At 39.6% G+C, this 23,841-nt stretch overlaps 1 protein-coding gene and 1 non-coding gene across 2 annotated transcripts in view; one reads left to right on the forward strand and one right to left on the reverse strand.

Annotated features, from left to right (window-relative positions):
- ANKRD55 (ankyrin repeat domain 55) overlaps positions 1-16,354 on the reverse strand; it is a 266,719-nt gene extending 250,365 nt beyond the window's left edge. The window contains exon 1 of the mRNA XM_047841107.1: positions 16,281-16,354. The gene's annotated coding sequence lies outside the window, so the exon portion shown is untranslated. The remainder of the gene's footprint in view (positions 1-16,280) is intronic.
- A 5,787-nt stretch (positions 16,355-22,141) lies between these two features.
- Positions 22,142-22,243, forward strand: LOC125147337 (U6 spliceosomal RNA). Its single transcript, XR_007145156.1, has one exon. It is a non-coding gene; the product is annotated as a U6 spliceosomal RNA (small nuclear RNA).
- The last annotated feature ends 1,598 nt before the right edge of the window (positions 22,244-23,841 follow it).

Here is a 23,841-nt window from a genome sequence, read left to right on the forward strand (position 1 = left end):
AGAGGAAGTCATAAGGACAAATGGAAAGTATCTGGAATTTGAAGAAAATGAAAAAGCAATATATCAAAATTTATAAATGTAGCTAAGGCAGGGCTTAGGGGGAAATGTATAGCATTAAATGTATAGCATTATATTAGAAAGGTTACTGGGAAAATAAAAACTGAATGGAAGACTGAAGACACAGAGTCACAACATGCAAAAACAAAGGAGAAACCAGTAACTAGGCCCTCAGCCAATGTCACACCTCCCACTAATCCTGTGAGAATGCCACTACATCAACTATAGGCCACTGACCATGCCAGGCTGCCTGAAAGTCTCTACTGGCTCTGGAAATTGGCTCTCATCACCCCAGCTGCTTCCACCAATAATGAGAATGTTTCTTGTTCTTTATTTCTACTTTTTAGGATCATCAACTCCATCTTCACAGCAAAGCTTATGGATCGGACTGGCTGGACCATATGCCCCTATCTTAACTGAGAGAATGAATGACTTAAGTGGTCAGTTTCTATGATTAAAAAAAAAAAAACAAAAAACTGGCTATTTGTCCCATAAAAAATTAGATCCAGAAATTATTAGGAAAATGAGTTAAATTTTCCCTGATAGGATATATCTGGTCAAAAAGACCCAGACTTGAGAACGAAGGGTATGTTGTCAGGAGAATTTCTAGAGACCTCTCGGGATTTTTCAAGAGGCTGAAACTGAATCTTCTATCCCAACCATCATCCTAACTCCACTCTTCCCACTCTATAACAATGGAGGAGGAAAGAGAATGAGAGATCAGAGTTACCAAGAATGCAGTATTCATGTTGGGAGGCTGTTTCTGGACACCACCCAACAACTCCATACTCTTCCCTTCATCCTCACTCATGCAGGATTTCTACCAACCCTTCTCTCTCACAAATGAGGGAAGTACGGGGCACCTGGGTGGCTCAGTCGGTTGAGTGTCTGACTTCAGTTCAGGTCATGATCTCGCAGTCTGTGAGTTTGAGCCCCGCATCAGGCTCTGTGCTGACAGCTCGGAGCTCGGAGCGTGGAGCCTGCTTCGGATTCTGTGTCTCTCCCTCTCTCTCTCCAACCCTCCCCCACTCATGCTCTGTCTCTCTCTCTGTCAAAAATAAACATTAAAAAATTTCTTTAAATAAATTTTTTAAAAAATGAGGGAAGTAGACACTTAAGCAACCATGGGTAGAGTCTGAGAGCATTTGTAAGAAAGGAAGGCTCATGTCTCACTCTCTGCCTGTGGGCCTTATGTGGTAGACAGTTGGATATAAGAGGTAAAAAGAAAATGAATGGAAGGTTAGACAGGAAGTTTAATTTTAACTATGAGACCTGCCCAAGGTGTCATTAAATAATGGTAAAGGATACTATGACAGTACAGGTGAAAGCATTTATACTGATAACACTGCTTAGTTGCAGTCAACAGAATCCACTCTAGCTAGCTTTGTCAGAAAGGAATTTATTTAGGGATATAGGAAGCACTTAGAACCACTAATAGGATTGATGAAAGAGATTCCAGGCTGAGCTCTAAGAAACTGACCTCAAAAGAGTTTTTGACTCTGCCACAATTAAAACAAAAGCAAAAACAAAAACAAAAATCAGAAAGTCATGACACCTCTAAGACACTGCTTCTGCTAAGAGGGGCCAAATGGATGCTCCATGTCCTGCCTTTTTATTTTTTTCTTTCTTTCTTTCTTTCTTTCTTTCTTTCTTTCTTTCTTTCTTTCTTTCTTCTTCCTTCCTTCCTTCCTTCCTTCCTTCTCTTTCTTTCTTTCTTTCTTTCTTTCTTTCTTTCTTTCTTTCTCTTGAGAGAAAGAGAGAGGGAGGGGCAAAGGGAGAGAGAGAATCTTAAGCAGACTCCACACCCAGTGTAAAGCCCAACATGGGGCTCAATCTCCTGATCATGAGATCATGACCTGAGCCAAAATCAGGAGTCAGATGCTTAACCAACTGAACCACCCAGACTCCCCATGTCCTGCCTTTTTAAACAAAAGTTCTAAATCAAAGTCTTTTGTAAATGTATCTTTTTTATGGAAACTAAATTATGTCCTCACACTTGGAATATGGGAAATGGCAATGTAGTATCGTTTATTATTCTACATGTAAAACGGATTTAAGTTATGGGAAAGTATTAAAATGTGAAAAAAGGCACATCTGGGTTGCTCAGTCAGTCAAGCACCCAAATGTTGATTTAAACTCAAGTCATGGTCTTGTGGTTTATGGGATTGAGCTCCAAGTCAGGTTCTGAGCTGATAGCATAGGGCCTGCTTGGGATTCTCTCCCTCTCTCTCTGCCCCTCCCCCTGCTCACTCTCTCTCTCTCTCAAAATGAATAAACTTTTAAAAATGTGAAAAAATGTTTAATAGTTTTGGAGCAATGCAAATGACAATACCTACTATAGCCATTACTGGAAAAAAAATTTATCTTAATTCATGACTTGAGACTATGCAAAGAAACTGGTTAAAGGAATATATAACATTGATCTACATCTTGATTTTCTCACTTAAATTACGTCTATATCAATTACACATAAATCTGCTTCATTTGTTAGTGGTTGTATCATATTCCATTGTGTGGATAGATTCTAATGTATTCAGTTCTCTAATGATAGAAATTGAGGTTGTTTCCTATATTTTGCTATTATATTTTAAAAGCTGGAGTGCAGTTATTACTGGCACACAGTAATAACCCACTATGATCAGGCCCCTTCCAAATGAGAGACTGGCATTTCTTTGCTTTGTTTTTATGGTTTTCCAGAATTAAATAGAAGGGAAATATTTTCCCCTTTCAGGTGAATGTGCTATATACTTGAAAATCAATTTTTGAATAAAGTTACAGCAAAAAAGAGATTCATGGGAGAGCAAGTTTTCACACCAGGTATATTTGTGACCTCAGGCAAGTGACAAACTTTTTTGGGATTAATCTCATTATCTGTGAACTTCAAAGTTTAGATCAGGTGATCCCTTAGGTACAGCTATTGAACTCTGTGGTCCTGAGTAATGTCATTGGGATACCTTTTGTTGCTTTAATCTTTCAGAAAAAAAAAGTATATCTTTTACTTTTCTTGAAAGACCTAGAGAAATGAGACCCATGACTTTGTTTCTTCTTGTGTCTCCATCCTTCTCATCTTCACAGCACCAAAAGCAGCACTCCAAATACAGTAGATGCTTAGAAAATTAATTACCAAGTGATGGTGTACCACCACTGAATTAAGTGCTCATGGGTAGATTTTGGAATAATCGTTCCTATGCCTTGCTCACATTTAGGTTCTAGAATGCTCTATTCTTCCCTGTGGTTAAGGAATTGAAGCATTCCTTCCTGAATCCATTCTCTGTGAAGGAACTGTGTGATTTTTATTAACTGGATTGTCTTGTATTATAAATTACGGTTTATCAGTTAGTAATTTGGTCCTTAAATTTGTTTTGTCACTATATACTTTTTAGTCCTTTGGAAACTTTGGAACCCTGAGAGACTCAAATCCCTTCATGGAAATGAGGCAAAACATGTTTGGAAGAATTTGTCTTTAATGTATATGAAAGTATTTTGTAAATGTCATACTCTTTTTTCTTCTCTGCGATTGTGGACAAAATGTAGAGTCCTGAATCATAAGTGGACAATGGGTTATAATAAGGTAGGTAACCTTGCAACACAGCAGAAACAGCAGTCTTTGTCAGGTGGTCCAGAGTACAAATCACATTCTGTCTCACAGGTATGTGGCTTTAGGGCAGTCATTTGACCTCTCTAGGCCTCAAGTTAATTATATTTTCTTTGCATTGCTATTACAAAATTTAAAAGAGTATATGTAACATGTCTTTCATATGTTAATTCCAAACTATGGCCATTGTTAGTATTATTACCCATCATGCAGTGATGATGAGAATATAAAATACATTCAAATGGTGGACTGAACACACAGCCACATGGAAGAAGGCAAACAGCCTAGACAAGGTATTAGGGCTACCCTCTAGCTTCCACAAAGCTAGCTGAGTGGAATTTCCTGGTATTAACTAAGCAGACACAATCTCCAGGAGCTTATGTCAAAACCAGTCATACTTTAATATAGTCCATTAAAAAAAAAGACTGTTCACTGTCTTCTGGTGTGATCTCTATGCCAAAAATACTATCTGGCTATTCATGCAGAGGTATATGCAGTGTGTCGGTCATCCTGGATCGTCTCCTTGTCTCTCACCCCATACAAACTACCAGCTCTGCATCCCTTCCTCCCCATCCCAGGTCTGCCTTGGCTCTGGTTGTACTGCCTGTTTCCTGGATTCCTGTCTTTTCTCCAGTCTCACTCCCTTACAAGTACTTGTTAATCCTACTGCCAGAGTGATGGCTCCACTGCCTCCCTGTAGGCTAAAGGTTAAATCATATTATTCTTTGACTCATACAAAATCCTCCATCACCATTCCCATCCACCTCCAGCCTAACCTCCCATTACTTCTTACCATCTTCTACCCACCTCCCAAACTCTGCTCTCCTAAGAATACTCATCTATTTGTAGGTCCTGAACACTCCATGTTTTATATTGCACATGCAGTTAGTTCCTCTGGCTGGAATGCCCTCCACTGGATTGTTCACCTGAGAATCACCTGCTGAGCTTTCATAAAGACTTCCCTGCCTCCTTCACTTGGCTAGGTGCTCTCCCATCTAACTTATGCTCACCCCATTCTCCACACAAACCTTGCTAAAGCAATTGCCATATTGCTGTGTAATGGTTTGCCTGTTGGTTCCCCCAGAATTGGATTGTAAGTCCCTGGAAAGGCTTTTTGATAATAACAACTACATGTATGTTCGTATTTGTCTCCCCAGGACTAACACAACACTCGGCACACAGTAGATATTCAACAAATGATGGTAACTAGCTATATCAGTTGAAAATGAGCATGTCTGTAAGTGACGGAATATGTGACTAGGAGTAGTGTGAAAAAATAATGAGTTATTTTCCACAGATAAGATTTCTGGAAGCAAGTGATTACTAGTGTTGGCTTAGCTGTTCACAGATGCCATTAGGGGACTTAGCTTTATCTTTCTTCTTTTAATCTATCCTCAACCTAACAGCCAGTGTGATCTTGTTAAAATTTAAGTCAGATCACATCATATCTCTATGCACAACCCTCCAATGATTTGCTCAGAGGAATATCAAAGTCCTTACATTAGAATTTGGGGCCGCACCACATGTATGTCTGCTGTTCTTTTCTCTATAGTACTTTTCACTATGTGACATACTATATCTTTCACTTATTATACAGTATATATTATCTTTCTCTCCTGTCACCACTAAAATGCAAACCTCAAGGAGAAAAAAAATTGTATATTTTGCTCACTTCTATATCTCTAACAAACTAAAACAGTTCTTAGCACATAGTGGACACTCAGTAAATATTAGTTGAATAATTAAATGAATGTATCCTCAAGTAAAACCACAAATGAGAAAGGAGAAATAACAACTAACACCAAAGAAATACAAAGAATTATACGAGGATATTATGAAAAACTATTTGTGAACAAATTGGACAACCTGGAAGAAATGGATAAATTCCTAGAAACATATAAACTCCCAAAACTGAAACAAGAAGAAACAAAATTTGAACAGACTGATAACCAGCAATGAAATTGAATCAGCAATCAAAGAAATCCCAAAAAACAAAAGTCCAGGAGCAGATGGCTTCACAGGTGAATTCTACCAAACATTTAAAAGTTAGTACCTATTCTTTTCAAGCCATTCCATAAAACTAAAAAGGAAGAAAAATTTCCAAAGTCATTCTATGAGGCCAGAATTACCCTGTTACCAAAACCAGATAAAGACACTATAAAAAAGAGAACTACAGGCCAATATTTCTGATGAACATAGATGCAAAAATCTCAACAAAACACTAGCAAACCAAATCCAAAAATACATTTTAAAAAATAATTCATCATCATCAAGTGGAATTTATTCCTGGGTTGCAAGTGTGGTTCAGTATTTGCAAATCAATCAACATGATACATCACATCAATAAAACAAAGGATAAGAACCCTATGATCATTTCAATAGATACAGAAAAAGCATTTGACAAAGTATAACACCCATTCATGATAAAAACCCTCAACTGGATAGGTTTAGGGGAAACATACCCAATATAATAAAGTCCATATATGAAAAACCCACAGCTAACATCATCCTCAATGGGGAAAAACTGAAAGCTTTTCTCCAAAAGTCAGGAAAAAGATAGGGATATCCACTCTCTCCACTTTTATTCAACATAGTCCTTTAAGTCTTAGCCATAGCAATCAGACAACAAAAAGAAATAAAAGACATCCAAATCGGCAAGAAAGAAGTAAAGCTTTCACTATTTGCAGGTGATATGATACTATATATAGAAAATCAGAGAGACTCCACCAAAAAATTGCTAGAATTGATAACAGGGATTCAGTAAAGTCACAGGATACAAAACCAACATACAGGAATCTGCATTTCTATACACCAATAATGAAGTACCAGAAAGAGAAATTAAGTAATTTATCCCATTTACAATTACACCAAAAAATAGTAAGATACCTAGGAATAAACCTAACCAAAGAGGTAAAAGATCTATACTCTGAAAACTATAAAACACTGATGAAAGAAACTGAAGATGACACAAGGAAATGGAAAGACATTCCACGTTTATGGATTGGAGAAACATATATTGAAATGTCTATACTACCCAAAGCCATCCATGCATTTAATGCAATCCCTGTGAAATACCAACAGCATTTTTCACAGAGCTAGAACAAAAAATCCTAAAATTTGTATGGTTCCATAAGACCCCAACTAGCCAAAGCAACCTTGAAAAAGAAAAACAAAGCTGGAAGCATCACTTCAAGTTCTATAACAAAGCTGTCATAATCAGGGGAGGCTGCATGGCTCACTAAGTTGAGCATCTGACTCTTGGCTTCAGCTCAGATTGTGATCCTAGGGTTTTGGGATAGAGCCCTGTGTCAAGCTTCAAACTAAGCATGGAGTTGGCTTAAGATTCTCTCTCTCACCATCTTCCCCACTTGCCCACTTGCTTGTGTGCCCTCTCTCTCTAAGAAACAAACACAAAACAAAAAACAAAAACAAAAAAATACAAAGCTGTCATAATCAAAAAAGTATGGTACTGGCACAAAAACAGACACATAGACCATTGGAATAGAACAGAAAATCCAGAAAGGAACCCACAACTATATGGTCAATTAATCTTTGACAAAGTGGGAAAGAATACCTAATGGGGAAAAGGTAGTCTCTTAAACAAATGGTATTGTGAAAACTGGACAGCTACATGCAAATGAATGAAACTGGACTACTTTCTTAGACCGCAGGCTAAAATAAAATCAAAATGGATTAAAGACCTAAATGTGAGGGGCGCCTGGGTGGCTCAGTCAGTTGAGCGTCCGACTTCGGCTCAGGTCATGATCTCGTGGTCTGTGAGTTCGAGCCCCGTGTCAGGCTATGTGCTGACAGCTCAGAGCCCGGACCCTGCTTCCAATTCTGTGTGTCCCTCTCTCTCTGCTCCTCCCCTGCTCACACTCTGTCTCTCTCTCAAAAATAAATAAACATTAAAAAAAATTTAAAAAAAAAGACCTAAATGTGAGACATGAAACCATAAAAATCCTAGAGGAGAAAACGGGCAACACAGGCAGTAACTTCTCTGACATGGGTGATAGCAACTTTTTTCTAGATAGGGTCCTAAGGCAAGAAAAACAAAATTAAAAATAAACTATTGGGACTACATCAAAATAAAAAGCCTCTGCATAGCAAAGTAAACAATCAATAAAACTAAAAGGCAATATATGGAATGGGAGAAGATATTTGCAAAGCACATATCCAATAAAAGGTTAGTATCCAAAAGAGATAAATATACAAAGAACTAATACAACTCAACACCTAAAAAACAAATAATGCAGATGGCCAACAGACCTAATAAAAAGATACTCAACATCACTCATTGTCAGGGGAATTCAAATCAAAACTACAATGAGATATCACCTCATACTTGTCAGAATGGCCAAAGTCAAGAACACAAGAAATAACTGGTATTGGTGAGGATGTGGAGAAAAAGAAACCCTCATGCACTGTTGGTGGGAATACAAACTGGTGCAGCTAATGTGGAAAATAGTATAGAGATTCCTTAAAAAGTTAAAAACAGAACTACCCAATGATCCAGCAATTTCACTAATGGGTATTTACCCAAGGAATACAAAATCACTATTTCATGCACTCTGATGTTTATGACAACATTATCTACAATAGCTAAGACAAAAAAGCAACCCAAGTGTCCATCTATAGATGAATGGATAAAGAAGATGTGATATATATATACATAATGGATTCTTATTCAGCCACAAAAAAAAAAAAATGAAATCTTGCCATTTGCAACAACGTGGATGGAGTTAGAACAATGCTAAGTGAAATAAGGCAGTCAGAGAAAGACAAATACCATATGATTTCACTCACATGTGGAATTTAAGAAACAAAACAAATGAGCAAAGGGAATAAAAGAGAGAGAGAGAGAAATCAAGAAACAGACTCTTAACTATAGAGAACAAACTGATCGTTACCAGAGGGGAGGTGGGTTGTGGAATGGGTAAAATAGATAATGGATATTAAGGAATGTACTTCTCATATTACACAGGGTGATATGTGGAATTGTTGAATCACTATATTGTACGTCTGAAACTAATATAATTCTCTGTTAACCAACTGGAATTAAAATTAAAAAATATATACATTCATACATGGATCTTCCTATTCCACTTTGCCTAGAATCTTTGCTTTGTCTTCATCTTTACTGCCTCTTGGCTACAAAATGGCTGTTGCTCTCCTGACATCATGTCCATGTCCAAGGAAGAATGAAGAGGGGACAGGAAGAATGGTGCCACATACATGGGTCCCTTTTTAGCAAGAAAACAAAACTTTTTTCAAAAGTCCCAACCTGACTTCAGCTTATATCTCAATGGCTCAGGTTATGTCATAAGCTTCTGTCAGCAGTGAGACAGGGTAGGAAAGCCAAGCAATAACTAGGCATATTGCTTCCCTTAAGAAACCTTGAAAGAAGTGGAGGACTGGATATAGAATAAGTAACTAATAGAGTCTGCTGTGAAACTGCTGAAGGAATACCCCAAGCCTTAGGAACAGAGTGGAGAATGTACTGCCTTCTCCTTGAATCATCTCTCCATCTCATCCCTTCTTTTCCCCAGATGGCCTGGCCCCTGGTCACTGGACTGACATGAAAGGGGAAAGCAGTCTGTGGTCAGAGGTCCAGGGAGTTTATCAGAGATATTAGTGTCTGCTTCCTTGAAGCTACCAAAAAGCCAGCATATCACAGTACTGAAATTATTATGTCTCTCAGGCTCATAAGCATGCTTGGCCTTGTTCAGGCATATAGCTCCTTCAGAACCTCTTAACTTGGTCACAATGATCAGCACTACCCAGCCTCTGGGTCTCCAGACTGTACACTGATGAAAAAACTCTGGCAACAGTTCAAGTGTCTAAGATGGGTCTAGTCACATAGAAATATTCATGCAACGTCCTCCAGGCTGGCTGTGTGGTTTCCCTGGAAACAAGAGCCTTCCCCTGACCACTGCACCTGTGCTGCTCCACATCCTCCAGGAGGTGACTGAAGCTCCCTTAAACTAGAAGAGAACCATGTGACGCTATATGGGCCATGGTTCTCATGATATGTATGGCAAAAGGAATTCAAGGGAGAAAAGTCAAGTCAATAGAAGGTGCCAAGACCTTGAATATTAAGGCCTGAAGCAAGACATAATGATGAAATTCCTTTCAGTTATTTCAGTTATTCCATCACAATACTTGTCACTTTGTTCTTTACTGGGTTAGGGGCTCCATGAAGACAGTGAACGTGCCTATCATTTTTTTGTACTTCCAGCACTGGTGAATACATGGTGGGTGTTCAACAAACGGGCACTGAATGAATGAATCAAAGATTATCTGAAAACAGAATGTGTCTGGAGTATGGGAGTCAGGGGCTTAAGGGAATCCCATGTACCCATGCACAGCACTCCTCCATAGCCTCTGCATTAAAATAAAAAGATTTTACTTTTATTGACCTAATTCCATTAACATCAAGATTTTTTGCCCATGGTTGCCTTTGAAAAGAAAGAGAAAAAATGTCAGTTTGTCCAGGGCATTTGAAAAGTTATCAAATAGTTTAATATCAAGGTAGGTTACTCACAGCTCAAAAATTCCATTATTCTGTGATTCCTCCTTTGCTTTTTCATGTAAGAATATTCTCCATTCAGGGGAGTAACCTTGATACAAGTAAGTCTATTAGTATAATCCCAAAATATCTCTAATTAAACATGACTTCCTTTAAAAAATAATTATAATATCTTCAGTAGCTAATCTTCCTCTCATTTAATTAAAGTATCTGTCATTTTCTAAGGTGTGACATCTGAGCACAGAGAATCCCAAACCTTGTTAAAAGAGGGAAGGCATTTTCCTGTATCATGTCTCAGAGTATTTCCGGGGCTCATAATGGTAGAAAGAAGATCCTCTCCTATCTCCTATGTCAGCCAGTGGCATTCTGTCCAGACTGTTCCCACATATGCCCACTAAAATGAACTGTATTTAAAGAGAATAGGTTCTTAACCTGAACACTTAATCTGGTTTGTAACATGACTTTACTGGCCCCAAAATTAAGAGAAAGAGAGAAGAAAGAAAGAAAGAAAGAAAGAAAGAAAGAAAGAAAGAAAGAAAAGTTATAATTATAATCCTTCACAATCGTACATCCTTAGCCTTGTAAAGTTTTTCAATGTGGTAGAAGAGAATTGAATTTCAATTGCTGCCATGTTAGACAGCCATGTTACCACTGTCTCTGCTATTAATTCTTTCTGCTGGAAGAGGTGCAAGAAAGAAAAGGTGCATATGAAGTCACTGGCTACATAGGACTGTCCCATGTGATGCGATGCCATGATCTGGCCATCTCTTACAGTACAGCTTTTCATTCCAGGATAGCCCATTGTGCAGACTGTTTTGGATGAAGCTTGGCATGAGCACAGAAAGTCCATACAGCCACCCACAACTTGATCTACTAGTTGTGAACGGAAACTTTTGAACACGTTCCACCGGCTGCACAATGGTACCATTTATGACTTTATTCTCAGGGGAAAACATTTGCTGTGCGAATAATACCAGGGACTTATGCAAGCCTCTTCATTTTCAGGGAGCTTTATGGGTGTCAGCAAATTCACACAACACCGTGGTAAGGTAGCAAGGCATTGTTATACCTTCTTTACAGAGAGAGAAACCAGATCACAGCATCAGATTTTCCCAAGGCCAAATGGACAATAAGGGGCATGGACTCATTCCCAAAGAGAACCATCCTCTTCTGCTAGAGAACACCAACAATTTTCCACTTACAGAAAGGCTCCACAGGGTTCTATCCTGGATCTAACACTTGAGGATAACTACTCTGACTTTTGACACTTCTAATGTTGCATGATTCTTTGGTTTTGTCCAGATGGGTAAAAAGGTAAAGACAAAAAGGGGTACCCATATAAGATACTGTGAAGGCTTGCCATCTCTCATATGCCTCGTCACTGAGGAATTGTCCAACCTATAATCACAGGATAACAGAGGGAAACTCTGAGTATCCATAAAGTTCTATGAGGGAAAAAATAACTTTCACTACAATATAGGACATCTTTGTTGATTTCAATTGCTATTTATGAGACTGAGAGTCTTCCCTATAAGCTCTGAGAACATGTTAAATACCTCTAGAGTGGGTTGAATTGTGGCTTTCAAAAAAAAAAAATGTCCAAGTCCTAACCCTCATAGCCACAGCTGTGACCTTTTTGGCAAATAAATGGGTCTTTGCAGATGTAATTAAGTTAAGGATCTCAAGATGAGATCATCCCGGATTTGGGGTAGGCCTAAATCCAGTGACAGGTGTCCTCATAAGATAAAGGCAGAGAGAGATCTGAGACACAGACAAACAGAGGGGAAGGCCATGTGAAGACAGAGGCAGAAACTGGAGTTACTCAGCTAAAAGCCAAGGGAATTCAGAGTTGCCAGCAGCCACCAGAATCTAGGAGAAAGGCATGGAATGGATTCTCCTTTAGAAACTGCTTAGAAGAACCTTAGAACCTTCCCTGAGAGACTTCCCATAGAAGAATCAGTCCTGCCTTGATTTTAGGTGTCTGGCCTACAAAACTGTAAGAATAAATTTCTGTTTTTAAGCCTCCTAGTTTGTGGTAATTTGTAACAGCAACCCTAGGACACGAATACATCCTCTTCAGCTTCTCCCCATCCTCAGAATCACATGAGTTTTAACTCAATTCAAAGCTAAATACATACAATGACAAATCTTTTCATTTGTGTGTGTGTGTGTGTGTTAGAAGATACAAATTCTAAAATCGTTGAAAATTACTCTCCTAGATCACCAATATTAGTGAATGAAAAATTGGATTATCCTGACTTATTCCACTGTTAAGGTCAAAGGGACATCATGAAGAGAAGAAAAATCAAGAAGCAGTGGAATGAATTCTAGTCACAAAGCAAGAGTTTTCATACATTATCTTCTCCAGGCCACTGCCTCAAGAAAGAACAAAGTGAAGCACAGTGTAGCCTTTAAAAATAATGTTATAATTATTTCTAATTTAATAAAAATTTATTACATAAATTCAACCATTACAGAAACTCATAATGTAGAAAATGACAACCTCCAATATAGAACACCTTCGTCTAATTTTTTTTTCTCTCTAAATACATGGACACTCTGTCTCCTTCCCCAACCTTGTAAGAACTGGAATGGAGAGGGGGTCTGCAGGACAGCCTGGTGTCTACTAGTTTTTTGGCCTAATTTAGTTGAATGAAAGGAATGTTTGCTGAGTGGTTCCAAATGTAAGCCCTGTTTCTTGAAAGCCTTGGGTCAGACAAAAAACTGACCAAATACATCTCATGTGAAATTACATTTTTTTATTATAACACAGGTTGATATACTTTTTCAGTGTCATATTAGTAAATATCTCAGGTTTTGTGGGCCATGTGGTCTCTGTTGCAGCTAAACTCTGCTAATATAGTGCAAACGCAGTCAGAAATGATATGCACATGAATAAGCATAGTTCTTTTATTATCATTTTATCACTGCATAGCAAATGACCACAAATTTAGTGTCTTAAAACAACACTTATTTACTAATTCTAGTTCTATAGGTCAGAAGTCTAATTGGCCTAGAATTCTCTACTTAGGGTCTGACAAGCCTGACAAGAAGGTGTTGGCCAGAAGAGCTCTCATCTGCAGGCTCTGGGTAAGAATTTGCTTCCAAACTTACTCAGGGTTTGGAAGAATCCAGCTCTTTGGGGTTGTAGGATCGATACACCAGCCTCCTTGCTGCATGTCAGTGAGAGCCATTCTCAGTTCTTAGAGGTCTCTCTCACGTCTCTCATAGGCCATTCATAATATGAATGTTTGTTCTCTTCCAACCCAGGGGAAGGACATCTCTCTAACTTCCTCTTCTCCTCCCAGCCAGGGAGAACCCTTTACTTTTAAAGGGCTCATATGATTACCTTAGACCCACCTGAGTAACTTTCCCATTGACTAGCCAAAGTCAATTGATTAGTAACCTTAATTACTCTTGCAATAATCCCTTCTACCGTATAATGTAACATAATCACAGCAGTGAAATCTCATTATATTCACAGGTTTTGCCCACAATCAAGGGGAGGAGATTATACAAGAGGGATTGTCACTGGGGGTCATTTTAGATTCCGCCTACCATAGCTTTGCTCTACTATAGCTTTATTTATAGACAATAAAGTCTGGATTGAGTAAAAGGTTCACATTTAACAAATATTATACTTTATTTTTCAACCTCATGAAATGTAAAAACTATTATAAACAAGCAGAGGGCTGGATGTGGGGCAGGAGCTGTGGTTTGCTGACTCCTGAGTTAGAGGATCAAATAAACAAATGTTATAGGAACACCAAAAGAGTAATTTTCATTGTACCCACAAAGTGCCTTCATCACAGTATTCCAAGAGAGCATGAATGAACAAATGCTGGGTTCCCAGTGGAGATAACATGCACCCCAAAAGTCCTGGTACAGAGTCCACTGCTGGGAATAGAGTAAAAACAGTTCTGCTTTGGAACAGGAGTCCAGGCGTGACTTAGGGGAGGTCCAGGTGGCCCAGAGCTCAGGCTGGAGCACCTGTGACATTTCCCCTGGGCTCCAAAGTAAAAGCACTATAATTATAAGGGTCATATAACAGTTAAAGTCTACCCAGCACATTTTACCTGATCGCTGGACTGAAAAGCCAAGCAAAACTCAACGGTCTTTCTTTGAGATACTGGGCTTGGTATATGGGTTTAGGTCTCCTTAATGACTGGTTGGCTCATCTGGCTTTGCAACAGTACCACATTCCAACTGAATGTATTTCTTGGTAAATGAATGAGGTAGGAATGGCTTGGACCATACTGAGAGTAAAATGCATGGTAAACTCAGGGCTATGGGGAAACTTAGCACTAATTGGTGTAATCTCTTTACTAGTATAAAGGATCCATCCCCAGCATTTTCTAGGTGGAGATATTCTCTGGGATAATAGGAAAAATCACAGAATTGGCTGAAGCCCTATCAGAGGTACAGTATTCGCTCTGGAAAATCTGGGAGAGTGTTCTAGTCTGTAAACTACCCAGAAACCCAGATTTATAGAATACCAGGATTAGAGGGGACCTGAAGGACCACCTGTTTCAACTCTCACATGCAGGAAGAAATCAAGTCTCGAGATATTAAATTACTTTCCAAATGTCCCAAGCTAGGTTAGTAAGAGTTTAGGAAGATCCTATTTATTGTGATTCCCAATAAAATACTATTTGTGATCCAGCTTCTCTTCTTCATTTGTCCCAGACTCTCTCAAAATTCTGGTTAGCATTGTGGCCAGAATTGTGCCAGAGATTATTGTTTCTTCCTACTCCTTCCACTGTCACATCATCTCCCTGGGCTGTTGTCACTTTTTATCTTGTATTTTAGAAAATTGAAGAAGGTGCTTCCCGCCTAGATTTTCATAGGTCCTTCTTTCCTGGTTGCTCTTTTAGATAACATATCCAGGCTGCTGGTAAGGAATCAGAGTTCTGGGGACAGCCTGGTTTGGTCTGTAGACAGTCTAGTTGAGGTCAGAGCAATCCTTGCATTAAATATCAATACTGAAGAGAAGTGGGAAGAGGTTTCTAAAATATTTATTTGCGTTTCTAATTTATGGCTCAGTTTTCCTTAAAATTGAGGACTAATTGCCCTGTGCCACCTTAGCAATACCCTAAATTTTTGGAGATCATGCTTTTTGTTAGACCTCCTTACCAGTGAGTCACATCTTTCATTGCCCAACATGTCCCCAGTGTCTTAGGATTCCCTGTGGTTTCTCCTCCATGTACTTAGCCCCATCTCTAGGCTCCTGTCATCAGCTTTCAAGACCATAATCTAGGAGCTGAAAACCCACAAGGGAACTCTCTGGACTGCAGTTCTCCAAAATCCTTCTCTCTTGCAAAGCCTCAGGATGGCCCAGGCATGACCTCTAATGTCATGCGGTGCCTATCCTTCTTTTCTACCTCTTGGTATTCCTTGGTCCTGCTTATTATCCCTCCATAGCCTGATAGGGAGGTCATATCTTCTCAACAACACAAGGTCCTTCCAGCTCTCCACCAAAATTGTGTCCAGTTGTCCTCACCCCTCCCATCTTCACCTATGAGGACATGGAGACTTTTGTTGGATTTGGCACTGCTCACTGGGTTTTCTCCTCCTTTCACTGTCAAAACTCACTTGTTAGACCTGCCTTGCTATGATTCTGTCTCCTGTGTCACCACTCCTATCCAACTCACTCTTTTTGTTCCCCAGAGCCTCTGCTCATGAACACTGTGGGACTAGCATGCCTGGGTAGGTTCAGAAGGCCTGCAGAATTGACACCATGAAGTCACCTACAGAGAGCTTCTCCCTACTAAGAGTTCTAAGAAGGACCTCTGTTGTTTGCTTGCTCAGGTGGGGCCTCTGTTCCCACCCCCAGCCCAGGGCACCATCACTGGAGATTAGGAAGCAGCCTCTGTTCCCCCATCCCTCCCCACATGTATCATAAATGTTTCTTGAGGAAAAATACTGCAGCCTCATGGCTGTCAGTTCTGAAGGTCCTAGGACCCCCATTTTGAGGCCCCATTGTGGATTCACTGTCCTCAATCCTCTTTCTGTTTCCATTTTTTAGGGCAATTGCATTCATGTAATGAAAGCAATGCCTGTATCATTGAAGCCATAGCTGTTTTCACACACAACACTTACCTTTCTCTTCTGGACTTATAACATGTGCCCTGAATATGCTGCTTCTATCACAGCAGGGGCACTCCTGTCTCAGTTCATCCTACAAGAGAGATACAGGCATTTCCTGTTATTATTTTTGCCCAGAAGTGTTTTGAACCTTAAAAAAAAAATACTTTTCCTCTTTTATAAAGAAAAATGCGCCTGGGTGGCTCAGTCAGTTAAGCATCTGACTCATGATCTTGTGGTTCTTGAGTTCAAGCCCCACATGGGGCTCTATGCTGACAGCTCAGAGCCTGGAGCCTGCTTTGGATTCTGTGTCTCCGTCTCTCTCTGTTCCTCCCCTACTCATGCTCTGTCTCTCTCTCTCTTAAAAATAAAGATTAAAAAAAATTTTTTTAAATGCTATGCTCAACCACCCAACAAACTCTTGACATGACCCACCTAGCAAGATGAGACCCTGGCCCCATCAGGTGCTCCCTTAGAAGGCTCATATGTGCAGATTCCCTACAGCTAAGAGAATTCATCAAACCTACTTTGTTTGCTTATATTACAGGAACAGTAGACTTACATTGGTTCCCAAGTTGTGAAATTCTCCTATAATATTAAACACCCTTTTTTTCAAAGTACACATACATTTCCTTCTAGAAATGTTGATACATATCCAAAAGAACTTTCTTTATCTGTTTGAAAACCAATGCTATAAAATGTTAGCGGAACAAAAGGAAGATGTGAAGGCTACACAAAGAATGACTCTGTGGGACCCAGAGAGAAAAAGAGAAGAGAACCATCATGAAACTACCTGGCCAAACAGTGTTCTCAGAAATGGGTATATGTTCTTTCTCAACATGTATACCAAACCTTTAGGTTTGAAATAGCACATCTCTGTGTGTTATTCAGTATACTACTCAAATGAAAAAGTTTTCACCCCAACTCCAGAAGGGCCCTACTTTATAAATTTCTTGTTTCTCACGCAATGCATTCAGTATGACCCTCTCCTATACGAGCTCGTCAACTTTGTCATTTGCCATTAGTAGATGCTTGAGAAGCAATGCAAAGACCTCCTGTCCACAAAGCCCAACTGCAGGCATATGTATGAATCCAGAGCTCCTAGCTAGGGACAAGGAAGGGATATATGTGTGTATTTTGGGTGTGAGGAGTGGGAGTGGGTGGAATCCCAGAGATCACAGGTTGCAGAGCTCTCTTTGAACTTGATCATTTTTAAACTTTGCCTTTCCTTGAGAAATAATGACATCTGAGACACAACACAATCCCAGGGTATGAACAGGCATGAGACTTCAACTGCTCCTACTAGCAGAAGTGAGAGAATACCAATATGACAACTCCACAGACATATGGTACAAGGGATCATTACCCAGGCTGATCAACTCTGCACGGTCCTATCTGCCTTGGCCCCATAAAGCACCATTGTACAGTTTAACACAGCTGGACTGACTCTTCAGAAACACACTGCGTGGCTAAGGCTGTGCTAACCTGAAAGAAAAGAAGGAAAAAAGATAGTATTAATGTCTCCCTCTCATGTCAACAGGATTTAGTGAAAAAGAAACAGAGGACTTTGTCATTTTTTAATGCTCCCAAATCTTCCTATATATCCAGGATATTTTGAATTCTATTTAGTATTTGATTTGAGTTTTAATTATTTAACAGTAGATAAAGTCAAATGAGTAAATCACATGCATTAAAATCCTGAAAACCTTTCCCAACCTAAAGATAGCCAATAACTTTTAGCCTACATTTCACATGAGGAAAAACAAATGTTTCAATGAAGTGTCCCAAATTCTTAGACAAATCAGAGATAAGAAGCTCCCGCCAGCGACTTCAGTGTTACTGGCCCAATTTAGCAGTTTGGGCCTTGGCGGAAGTCCCACTGACAGGACAGAGGACTCTTTGGGAAGACAGAGGCAATTTGAAATGCAAGTGTTATTTATAAATTATCTCCAGATGGTCCAGTTCCTACAATTCCTAAATTGCTCAGATTTTCAGAGTGGAAATTTTAATCACAGACATTTGAGGTGGATTTAGTCTAAACTGGGGATGATTTTGAGAACTTAAATGACAAAAAGAAGACAAAAGAGTCTCTCCTGGGACTGCTCAGGAGACTTGCCCTTGCTTGTGGTGTCAGTGAATCACCATTTGCATTCAGCTTTACAGTTCACAAAGCCCTTTTGCTCAGACTCTCAGAGAGGCCTTGCCCTTTGCACCTGGGAGGAACTGATGAAAATATCCTCTAGGGAGGGAACCAAACTGAATAGCTAATTTACTGTTAGAGCATCTCTCTCTCTGTCTCTCTCTCTCTCTCTCTCTCTGTTTCTCTCTCACCCTAGCACAGGTTAGGTATTACAGTTCCAATTCTCCTGTTTCTGGTAAGCACTTCTCCATATCAGGAGCTATGTCTGATCTACACTTTGCCATCTCCTCTGCTCTGTCCTTACACCTTCCTCCCTCTCCTTCCTTCTTTCACTACTCCTTTTCTTTCTCCCTTCTGCTCTCTCTTTCTTTCTTCCTTCTATCCTTCCATCCTTCCATTGTTCTTTCCACTATTTCTTCCATTTATCCAACAATTGTTTATTAAGCCCTTACTATGTGCCAGGCACGGGGTTGGGTGCTGAGTAGAGGGCAAAATACCCTTTTGTCAGATGCTAGTGGACAAAAAAAAAAAAAAAAAAAGGACCTGAGTCCTCCCTCACCAAAGAGCTTTATAGAATCACATAAATTCCAGTGCATCAGAGTCTATGTATCCAAAAGAATAAAATCTTAACATCTCTACTTCTACCAAAGATTAATTTGAGACTCTGAGGAAAGATGATCTACCCAAGATTATAAAATTACAATTGAAATTGCAGTGGAGGGTCGGGACATCTCTCTTAGGCCTCCAGATACACAGACTATGATTCTTCTGTGTATGTTTTTGGTTTAGCTCAGGAAGAAAGAAGAAACAGAGAGAGGTCATGTGCTACCAGCCCTATTCAGTGGACCACAGCTGAAGGAATGGCTTTGAATCATAGACAATGCCAGACTCAGAGCAGGCATTTGATGACTTTAGGGTCTCCTGGGTGGCTCAGTCAGTTAAGCATCCAACTCTTGATCTTCATGATCTGACCTGAGTTCGTGGGATCAAGCCCTATATCAGGCTCTGCATGGAGAAGTTGGAGGCTGCTTGGGGATTCTCTCTCGACTTCTCTCTCTGCCCCTCCATCACTCATTCTCTCTCTCTCTCTCTCTCTCTCTCTCAAAAAAAAAAAAAAGCAGGAATTTGATGACTTTAGAATAAGTGATACAGAGGATCATTAAGAAGGAATGTTCATTATTGCCCAGGTTCATTGACTTGTGTGGGTAAAATACATACAAACAGGAGAAAAACAGTTTACCTAATGAAAAAAAAATGACTTAGAGGGGTGCCTGGGTGGCTCTGTTGGTTGGGTGTCCAACTCTTGGTTTTTGTTCAGGTCATGATCTCATGGTTTGTGGGTTCAAGCCCTGCCTTGGGTTCTCCACTGGGCATGGAGCCTGCTTAAGATTCTCTCTCTCTCTCTCTCTCTCTCTCTCTCTCTCTCTCACTCTCTTTCTCTCTCTCTCTCTCTCTCTCTCTCTCTCTCTCTCTCTCTATGTCCCTCCACCCCTCAAAAAAAAAAAAAAAGAAAAGAAAAAATGACCGATTCAGCAAGAAAATCATAAGACTATAGGTATGTTATTCATTTGGAAGGCCACACATGCTTGTATAATTGATTTACAAACTAATTCTCTAGGAAGAATAATATGGTGGTTAATTCTGTCAATGATAATCACCACAGATATAAGAATGCAATAATGAAGAACGTAGGACAAAGAGAGCTACCCCTTGGGCTTTCAAACTCCAGCCCATATCAAAATTACCTAGAAGGCTTGTTACAACATGCATCAATAAAAAGGCTCATCCCCAGAGTTTCTGATTCAGTAAATATGGGGTGGGGCCTGAGAATTTGCATTTCTAGTAAGTTCCCAAGTGAAACTGATGCTGCCCTTCCAGCTGGAGAAATGGAGAATCCTGAGTTAGAGATCAGCTTTAGGAAGAGCATTAAAGGTTGTGGAATGGGCAAAGATGGGTGCAAGAGGTACATGACTGAACGTAGTGGGTGTCCAGTGCTGGACACTTTGAAAAGGATGTGGATGAGGTTGTGGAGAACTCTGAAAGCCAGAAAAGAATGGAAGGAAGGAAGGAAGGAAGGAAGGAAGGAAGGAAGGAAGGAAGGAACAAAGGGAAGAAAGAAAGAAAGAAAGAAAGAAAGAAAGAAAGAAAGAAAGGCGGGAGGAAGGTAAGATTTTCTAAAGTAAGAGAGAAACATTAAATGTTTTTGATGAGAAGCATCATGTATGTCACAACCTGTGTTTCAGAAAGATAACTAGCAACTATGTGAGGAGTTTGGGTCTCTTTGAAAGCAAAAATTTTGGGCAGAATCTGTGGCTTTTCTGTATAATTTCATGATACACTTAACTGAGAGAGAAATTAAGTGAAAGGATACAAAATAAACAGAAATAATTTTTTAAACTCCAATATTACAATCTAACAATATAATGCTATTGATTTATTCTTTTTTTTTTTTAATTTTTTTTTCCAACGTTTATTTATCTTTGAGACAGAGAGAGACAGAGCATGAATGGGGGAGGGGCAGAGAGAGAGGGAGACACAGAATCCGAAACAGGCTCCAGGCTCTGAGCCATCAGCCCAGAGCCTGATGCGGGGCTCGAACTCCCGGACCGCGAGATCATGACCTGGCTGAAGTCGGACGCTCAACCGACTGCGCCACCCAGGCGCCCCATGCTATTGATTTATTCTTAAAATATATTTTTTAATTTAAGTAATATGTATATAATTTTTATTAAAATTTTAGAAAATACAGAAAAGGAGAGGAAAAAAACTCAATCACTCATATTCCCATTACCTCCACACAACCACTAGTAATTTTTTTAATCTTATTTATTTATTTTTAGTAATCTTTTTTTTAAATTTTTTTTTTCAACGTTTTTATTTATTTTTGGGACGGAGAGAGACAGAGCATGAACGGGGGAGGGGCAGAGAGAGAGGGAGACACAGAATCCGAAACAGGCTCCAGGCTCTGAGCCATCAGCCCAGAGCCCGACGCGGGGCTCGAACTCACGGACTGCGAGATCATGATCTGGCTGAAGTCGGACGCTTAACCGACTGTGCCACCCAGGCGCCCCTATTTTTAGTAATCTTTATACCTGTGGGTTTCAAACTCACCCAGAGATCAAGAGTCACATCCTCTTCCAACTGAGCCAGCCAGGCACCTCAACCAATAGTAATTTTTTAGTGTATTGTCTCTATTGTCTCTTCATCTTTTTTATAGACAAGAATATTTCACTTGTGACCACACTATAGATAAAAAAATTTTTCCTATCTTATTTTATACAAAATATTTTCCTAAGTTACTATATGCTTTTGCTAAACACAACAATCACCAAATGCAAATGCTACAGCAGTTGTTGTTTGCCTACCTAATCATCCTATTCCAGATTTTCCCTGCTGGCTGAAGCCAATGATTTTTGGTCCATACCTCCTTTATTTGGCTTAAGTAAATCTTCACTAATATAAAGCAGTCAAAGTAGTTCTCTCTTGCCAGTAACTGATTTAATGGCTTTCTTTCAGAAAATGTCAAAGTTTTTTACTTTGACAGTCAAAGTTTTCTGTTACTCTAACAGAAATGAGCAATGTGAATAATGCCCCCCAAAGCTATCACATACTAATGGTTGGGCCTATAAATGTCACCTTATTTGGGAGATGGGTCTTTCCAGATGTGATTAAGTTAAGGGTCTTGCTGGATTAGCTGGGTGGCCCTAACTGCCATCATCAGTGTCATCACAAGAGAGAAGTTTCCACAATACACATACTAAAAATGGAATACTATAGAGAAAACTGCATGGTCCTGCACAAGAATGACACACAAATTCATGAAGAGCTCCACATTTAAAAGAGGGAGAGAGGCAAAAGGAGACTTCACATGGGCACACAAAGGAGGTGATACAAAAATGGAGCAGAGAGGTTTGAAGACTGGACTGAGGTGGCCACATGACAAGAAACACTAGCAGCACCCTGAAGATGAAAGAAGCAAGGAGTGGATTCTCCCTTAGAACATCCAGAGGGAGCACAACCCTATCAACACCTTAATTTCAGCCCAGTGATACTGATTTTAGACTCCAGAACTGTGACGGAAGAAATTTTGATTGTTTTATATCACCAAGTTTGATGTCACATAGGAGCTGTAGACAGCTAATACAGTGACCTAGTCCAAATCCTTCTTGAAACGTTCTGTCCCAGTTCTGGTCAATAAGACATAGTCTATGAAACAGAAGGCTCTTCTTGGAAAGATTTTATTGCTCTTAGAAAAAGAAATGTGGGGGGTGGGAGGAGGGCAGGAGTCTAATTTTTCTGCTGAATGTTGTTGCATCTACCTGTAACATTAAAACCATGGCAGCCATCTTGTAACTATGAGGCAGGTCAGCCTGAGAACAAGCCAATGAGCTAAAGGTGGGAGAGCAGAAAGACTGAAGAAAACTTGGACCTTTGATGACATCATCAAACTGCTTTAATTAACCAGCCCTGGGACTTTCCTATTAGATTTCTTTTTATGCAAGAGGATCTTTTTTAATTTTTTGTTGATGTTTATTTATTTTTGAAAGAGAGACAGAGCATGAGTGGGGGAGGGGCAGAGAGAAGGAGGCACAGAATTGGAAGCAGGCTCCAGGCTCCAGACTCCGAGATGTCATCAGAGAGTCTGATGAGGGGGCTCAAACTCACCAATAGTGAGATCATGACCTGAGCTGTAGTCAGATGCTCAACCGACTGAACCACCCAGGCGCCCCACGAGATGATCTTCTAACGTGAGATTAATGAGATTTTCAGGCTACCTTTAGTTAGGTTTTTCCTTACTTTCAGCTGAAAGCAACATACCAGATAGATTACACCATAATTATGGTGGGCCTGCAAACAACTGCCTGACTTTGTAAATAAAGTTTTATTGAATCACAGTCTAATCCATAGACCACTGTTGTCTTTTGCACTACAATAATAAAGTTGAGTAGTTGTGATGGAGCTCGAATGGCCCACAAGCCTAAAATTACACTACCAGGCCCTGTCACAAAAAGTTTGCAAACTTTTGCTATTCTGGAACACATCCATTCCTTTATTGTTACATATTGTTTTTCTAGTTTCTCTGAAAATTGTCTTCTCTATGTAAATTTTTAAAACCTATCACTTGACCATACACCCAAGTGCTATACAAAGAAAAAAGGGTCCAATAAGAAAATAATTAACACACTCATGGAAACAATTTACAATCAGCTCCCACCTCAGCTGTGATCTTACCAGAGTCTGCCAAAGGTTGTGATCAACACATGGGACTGCATTTTTCCACATATAAATAAGTACTAGGGAGTACAACAACAAATTCAAAACTGCAGCCTAATCCTGAGGAAAAAACAAGGAAAAAAAGCTTTTCTTTTCCTTTTTTTAAGTTTAAATCAGCCAAACTAAACTTCCTCCAAGGCTGAATGCTGTTGGTGGGATGTA

The sequence above is a fragment of the Prionailurus viverrinus genome, chromosome A1 (genome assembly GCF_022837055.1).
Source record: "Prionailurus viverrinus isolate Anna chromosome A1, UM_Priviv_1.0, whole genome shotgun sequence".
NCBI classification, from domain to species: Eukaryota; Metazoa; Chordata; class Mammalia; order Carnivora; family Felidae; genus Prionailurus; species Prionailurus viverrinus.